Below are 7,522 nucleotides of genomic sequence, written 5' to 3' on the forward strand. Positions count from 1 at the left end.
ATGCTCTGAAGAACAAGAGCGAGGCAAGGACGAATCAAGCACACACTTGTGGAAGCACCCGCGAGGATGCCTTTCCCAGGGATGAGATAGCCGCCTGATACCTCCTAGTGGGGAAGGGTGTCTTTACCATGAACGGGAAGGATGCCCGACACATGGAGGTGGACCTCCAAGCAGTGCTCTCTGCTTCCCGTCAATGAGCTTAAGCTCCAGTTGAAGGTCGGCATCGAGCGATGCCTGAGAAAAGTACCCTGCGTTAGTTTCTGGGATAACCCCAAAAGTATCCCCCAAGTGGTAGCTGAAGGGAACCAGTCTGCAACTGCTCTCGTTCTTACGCCAGAGCTGCAGGAAAGAAAGCGAACAAAAAGCAGAAAGAGCTGCAGCTAAGGGCACGAGAACTCTATCGGTGCATTACCTCCAGAGCCTCGGAGGGGAACACAGTGGTTAACCCGTGGGGAGACAGTGTGCATTACCTCCAGAGCCTCGGAGAGGAACACAGTGGTTAACCCGTGGGGAGACTGTGTGCGCTGCTACTATGCCTCCAATTGTATTACTCTAGGAAGCCATTCCTTAAACAGGGAGACCTGAATGCCTGAAGGAAGGCAGGAGTTGCCGCAGGTGGCAAGGAGAGATACTCTCCCGGTGGAGGGCACTGCTGCCTCACTAAAAGCTATAGTACTGTATCCACACCTAAGGGAAGTCCAGGGTCAATTGATCAAGCCAAAGGCCAGTTTATTAAGGTTAACAAGAGAGACACGGAACGTCTACTTTCTACCGAGCCAAAATAAAGTGATGTACACTGTAATATTACCAGTATGGGTGTGACAGGGGTAGCTGGTCTGCCCCACCCTACTGACTAGCAGTGGGTAGTTCCATCTCGTTACAATTCTTATGGCTAGTTTCAGCTGCTTTTAAAATACATCACTATAAAGAGCAAAAGGGTTTGTATATAGTTGTATATAGGTCAGGACAAATATGAAATAAAGTACAGCACAGTAGTAACTCTGTTTAGGAGTAACTTTGAATACGAGTCTTCAAACTCAACTTGGTTTATGGGAATTGTTTTGATCTGTGAGAAAAGATTTCAAACCGTATGGGAATGTTATGTGGATAAACAATGAGAAGACTAAAATGAAAGCAGTCAAACGGTGCCCATACACCATCCATGCAGTGTTCACGTTCTTCTTACGCCATGTTCATGACGTTTTAAAGTAAGAGCAAAAATAATCGTCTCTAAAAAGGTTCCTTATAAAAATTGAATGAGAAGAAAAAAGGATAAATCAAATGATTCAGTAAGTGATAGTGAAGGTCATTCTCATCTCCCACCAACCAAAGGTACGGAAGTGTGAGTTAATTTGTCAGCTATTTTTACTTTTCATTGTGATTTCTAATCTTTTACTTATTTCTGACGATAGGGGTTATAAATTGTCATTAATTTACATTACGAAACCTTTAAATCTGATGACATATGTTTATTTATGTGAATTTTCTTTATTTTTTATGGGAAAACTCGTAAACTAAGATACTGCATTGCCTTAAACTGAAGTTTTGTACACAACTCACCTCAAGAATTTTTCATCATTCTTGACATTTCCCGAATTGAGTCTATGCAAGATCTTTTTTGTCATTCTTGGTGTTGATACTTAGTTCCCGTAGCCTTCCGTCTTGATTCAGCCGGGAGAGCTTTTCTCTTCCTTACTGTCAAAGATTCTTACTACGTTCAGCACATAAAAATACATTTGTGCGGTCTCTAGCTTTCGAAACATCTGCCAGCAGGATTATCTTTCTGAAATGACCGATTTGATAATGGACAAATCACGTTGCATTACAAACTTACAGTACAGTAATTAAACTGTATACAGTATACACTGTATAGAGTTATAAAAGGTTAAACAATTCAAAGACAAGATACACTACATTCCAATGAAAATTAAAAAAACTGTTATTTAAATTCAGAACATTCAAACTATTTCTATATAGATCACCAATATTAAGAGCCTTAGGTCTAATTTGATTACAAATATTGAATAGTTTAGCATATACAGTTGACTTTACTTTTGGTTCCAATTGAAGAGGATGTACTAAAACACGCGGCAGAGCAGATGGTGACTCACAAACGTATACAGCTGCGGCAGTATGCTCGTGCAGCCTTAACCAGAGGAAAAGCTGTTGTTGAGAATTTGCACACGTTGGCATCAAAATTCAGCCGACCTGCATGACCTGAAAGCATAGTTAATGGTATTATTAACTAGATTAATCTCTGGAGGAAATTAAAACCTGATAAAAATGTCAAAATCTTCAAGATATTTGTGTTTTTTTTAACTATGCAAAACTGAATCCTTTGATAAGAGTATGATTTCAGTGTAGATGGAACTCGGCTTTAAAGAATTCATAATGGGGTTCATAATGAATGCACTGGCGGGTGGCTGGAGAGCCTGTCCCCTCGCCAGCACACTGCACAGACGCTTCCAACCTTCGCCTATGACTTAAGGAGTGGACTCAGGGTTGTATTATTAGGAAAAATACGAATCACTTTAAACATTTCCAATTATTCCTTCACAGATACAGATACAAACCTTAGCTCCTTTCAAGGGAGAAAGTTCCTATAATCAAGTCGACTTGTATCAAATACCAGGATGTCCAAAGACTTTGACCAAGGGAGATGTTTAAGTCTTGGCTTTTCTTTTCCATCCAATCAGAATCGGGTATTGGGAGCACCAAGCGTGGTTTGAGATGCTCATTCAAATCCACCGAGACGAGAAAATGGGAACACATCACTGCAAGAGTGAGGATACTTGTAAATCGTTTTATAATTTGACTAATTCGAAAATTGTAAGGATTGTGAAGTTTACCGAGAGTAATGATTTTACAGCTTATTTGTATAAGATAGGACTCCAGGTGGATTATTCTGGTGTTTATTCAGAGTATTGTTTTGGTGAAATGCGTTATAACTACGATGGAAAATCAACGAACAACGGCAAATCCACGTTTTATGGCGTTGTTATAATACAGTAGCTCGTGCCACGATTCCAGGAATTGTTGCCCGTCCCAACACCATAAACACCCCATTCTTTCTCCTTCTTCGCTAATTGCCGGGCCATCTCACCCACAACAAAAAGGAAGTTGACCAACAGGAAGAAGATCATACATGAAGATTTCGACTTCAATGACTCTGAGTAATGTGAGTACAGTATATACATCTATATTTATGTTAATGTAGTTCATTGGGACAAATGTAAATTTACTTTTTAAGTGTGAAATGGATTTCCTTTTACAAAATATGATTGTGTTACCTTGCCAAGAGTCAAATGGGTTGCAAATCAAACACAGGGTAGGCTAAGAATACGGCAGTCTAGCCGTTAGGTAAGGACACGGCTTGTAGGTTAGGTTAATTAGGGATGTTTAGGTCAGGTGGTGTTCTTGAGTAGAGGTTTTGCAGAACAACGGACAGGGGTTTTTGTAATGCGACGGCGATGTCTTACGAATCACTAGGAAAAAAGAAGGAAATTTCAATTTCATCATCATTATCATTATTAAAGGAGGAAATTAACCAGCCTCATGAATCAAGCTGGTCTCTTCAGAACTGGTCAAATGGCAGTTTGGGGAGGTAACGTATGCATAATGTGGGGACAGAGAACGGTGAATGGATATATATTTACCAAGTTTACGAAAGAGTTGAAAATAAGCATAGGGCACGGCCATCATCATACATAGAGGTGGCCGCTATTATAAATAGAGATGGCCGCTATCATATAAACAGGTGACTGCTACCATACATACAGGTGGCCGCTTTCATACATACAGGTATCCACTATCATAGATTCAAGTGGCCGTTATTATAAATACAGGTATCTGCTATCATACAAATGATCAAAAGATATTACGTAAAAACAACTAATTTACGAAATAACCTTTTGAAGGAATTCGTCTTCATACGATAGACAAGTGTCTACTCTAAGCCTTATGGCAGTTGCCATAAATGTTTGCCGTGACACGGCTAAATACTAAGTACAATTGCTAAACTATTAGTTTAGGTAGTCCGTACCATTATGAAATATTTGTGTTCAACGTGGATAAAATAGAGCTGATATATATTAAAAAAAATAACTTAATCGTGGTTTCCTAGACTTCTAACTTCTCAAGACTGCGGCAATTTGCGGGCACTCTTCTTCTTCTTCTTCTTTCTTAATGTATTAGCACACGTCACCTATCAGGCAACCATAGTGCTATCCCTCTCATATTTTACTTTGTAACAAATCATAGAGTTTTGAGGAGGCCCGAGGACTTCAGGAAGACTGCTAGATGACGGTAGATCTTCTTCAATACATGTGGAGTTCCAGAGTCAGCCCCCAGGATCCTATCTAGCTGAAAAGGGACACCAATCCGAAACAGAGAATGTCTCAGAAACACTCTGGATGTAAAATATCGAGGGCAGTGTAGTATAATGTGCCCTACATCCTCTACTTCACCACAAGAGCAAAAAGGTGAATCCTCAAGGGAAAGGCGATGTAGATGGGCTTTCAGTCTTAAGTGTCCAACACAAAGTCGAAGAATTGCAGAGTTTAGCTTCCTTGATGCCAATGACGTTGTTAGAGCTGTCAACAAATTGGAGCCTTTGTAAGGTGACGGCCAAATCCCGTAGAAAACGGGAATATTCTGAACTATGGCCATCGTTCTAAAAAAGATTTTGGCGGGAGAAGCTAACTTAAAAAACCCACCTAACCTATGCTAAAAGCCGTGTCCTTACCCAGGGGGGCTTCCCCCCCGGTCCCCCCCCCCCCCCTTACACAAGTTTCCTTACCTACGAGTACGACGGGAGAAGCTAACTTAAAAAACCCACCTAACCTATGCTAAAAGCCGTGTCCTTACCCAGGGGGGCTGCGCCTCCCCGGACCCCCCCCCCCTTACACAACATATTTAAGATCCGTAGACCATTTCCAAACGTTTTTATTCTATACAAGATAACAGTCGGAGCGATAATAAGCAAATGAGGACGCTTAGCCGTAGCGCTTCAAACTACCCAACAAATTTGATCTTCTATATGGGCCAAGCTGAGAGAATTGAAGTTCCGCCTCTCTATCCAATCTCCACTTCTCCCATACAGCCCTACGATAAGCTGTGATATGTTCTGAAACTGGAATATGTACAGGATTCACTATGTTAACAAATGAATGAACCCCTTTTGCAATGGAGTCCACAAGTTCATTTCCCTTGTCACCACTATGACTTGGAACCCACTGAAGTTTCACTACAATATTTTTCTCTTTCAATGACTTTAGATTGCAACAAATAGGATCCACCAACGATCGAAAACCAACTGCATAACAACGAATTAAATCTAAAGAAACCTTTGATCCATAAAAATAACAACTTTCGAATGATAAAGAAACTCTAAAACAAACCTCAAAGCCTTCATAAGACCAAAAAGTTCAGCCGTAACTATGTCTAAAGATGAGATATTCCAAAAGCAGCATGAAATTCCAGTGAAGGAAGATTGGGATTCAGATAATGAACCATCTGTATATATGTGCACATATCCTTTATAGTCCTCATCACACAGTTTGTTGAAATACAGACATCTCGTACAAACTTGGTAAAAAATCAAAACCTTCGTAAACAAACTTTTGTAAACAAACAAATGGCTCCCAAATGTATAATCAGAGTTTCGAGCTATTTCATTGTGTAATATATTGAGGGCATTAAAGCACAAATAATACAAATTTTGATACAAAATCAAGTCAAATAAACCCTAAAAATGAAAAAAAATATATTAATTTTCTTCGCACTTCGAAAAAAAAGGAAATAAAATGTTTTAAACAAATGGCTCCCCGACAACTTAATCAAAGAAGTGGCGAACATAACTTTGGTGCCACTAATGAAATTTTATCAAAATTGAGCCAAAATGTAGAAAATAATTACCAGTTTTTTCGTAACTTGAGAATTTAAATTCCGATACAAATTTATTTCATTGACGTTGAAAAATAAATTACGGTTGGATAATGTCTAGAACTTGTACCATTAATGAAAATATTATTAAAATTGAGGCAAAAGTATCACAAATCTTAGAAAAAAGTATCAAAATACTTTTTCGTAATTTAGGAATTTAAATTCCGATACAAATGTATCTATTTAACGTTGAAAAATCAATTATTATTGTAGTGAATAGAGTAGCGTAATGCCTCTCTCCAATATGGCATCTCCATACTAGCTGACAGTCGGCCAGTTCAGTCAGCTAGTATATCATTGGCGCAAAAAAGGGTGATTTTGACAATTGTTTCAATAAAGACGGATAATTAGCATAAATAAATAAGATTAAAATAATAATGATTACATAAAAAGATGGGTTTGATTCGATTAATTTCCAGACACGTTTCTTATTGAGAATTCCTCTAAACACTCTATATACGAGAAACATATTTTAGGTCCCGTAGGAGTCACAATGTTTCCACATGTGATAGGACCAAGAAAACAGCTCAAAACAGTCAGTTATTAATGCAGCGTGGTTAAAATACTAAATCTAAAGAACATTCTAGTTTTAAAACATTAAAATCTCACAGTTAGGGCAAACTGTTTAAGAGGCCATTGACAGTAGACTGCAGGAGGGAGACTTCTTGTCATTATTATATACATGTCAATATTTTCTATGGTTCGGGAAAACTATTATTGGCAGAGTAATACGTCAAAATTAGCCAACTTCTGGGCAGTGTTACGTGACCTACCGTATCCTGCAGCCCTATGAAATTATCCCTAAGTTCATCATATTGTTCCTAAGTTTCTTGTTTTCTGCCTTCAAGTTTTTGAAACCCCCCCCCCCCCCCCATCTACTACAAAACCATCGGGCATGTTTAGATTCGCTAATTCTCTTAAATTCACTTCTGTCTAGTTGGCCACAGCCTGTGTGGAACCATACACCACACAAATCACATTCTATCGCTTCTTGGTTCGATCTTACCCCTTTTTTGCACCATCCGCAGTCGTTTGGACCAGCCATGCTTTCTTCTTGTTCAGAGTCACTTGAATATTCTTCCTCTCCTTTTCCCCCTTTCACTTCCTTCCTTCTCACACTCACACCCACTGCACCTTTCACTGCTTCTCTCTTAGACACCATGATTAATATCTTTTGAGCTTGGTTATGTTATGTTATTCTAGCGGCTTTATAATTATCAGAACACACAATCACTTACGAACAACTGTCACAAGATTTCTCGTCTATGAAATGTTCGATTTGTCTTGATGTCGGCGACTTCGTTTGTAATAAATCTAATGGTTGTTATAATAAGTAAAATACTATAAAATGTTATAAAACCTAACTTTACATAACAAACTTAAGGCTTTTAGTGTAGGCCTATGAGTGCTTTTAATAAGCCTAAAAAGTGCAATTTGACAACTGTGTATGCGAAGTCGAAGTTATATAATTAGACATTCGAACACAAAAATGAAATATTTCACTAATATTGTAAATAAAGAATTTAATTCGTAAAACTAGACCTACGCCATTGCTTATATGTAAATTTTCTCTAATATT

The 7,522-nt window shown here is 38.7% G+C and overlaps 1 long non-coding RNA gene across 1 annotated transcript; it reads right to left on the bottom strand.

Moving 5' to 3' along the window:
* Window positions 1-1,565: 1,565 nt before the first annotated feature.
* On the bottom strand, window positions 1,566-4,337 carry LOC137633963 (uncharacterized). Its single transcript, XR_011042385.1, has 3 exons — window positions 4,043-4,337; window positions 2,053-2,217; window positions 1,566-1,783 (listed from the first exon to the last, which is right to left on the bottom strand). It is a non-coding gene; the product is annotated as an uncharacterized lncRNA (long non-coding RNA).
* Window positions 4,338-7,522: the final 3,185 nt, after the last annotated feature.

The sequence above is a fragment of the Palaemon carinicauda genome, chromosome 43, assembly GCF_036898095.1.
Source record: "Palaemon carinicauda isolate YSFRI2023 chromosome 43, ASM3689809v2, whole genome shotgun sequence".
Taxonomy (NCBI): Eukaryota; Metazoa; Arthropoda; class Malacostraca; order Decapoda; family Palaemonidae; genus Palaemon; species Palaemon carinicauda.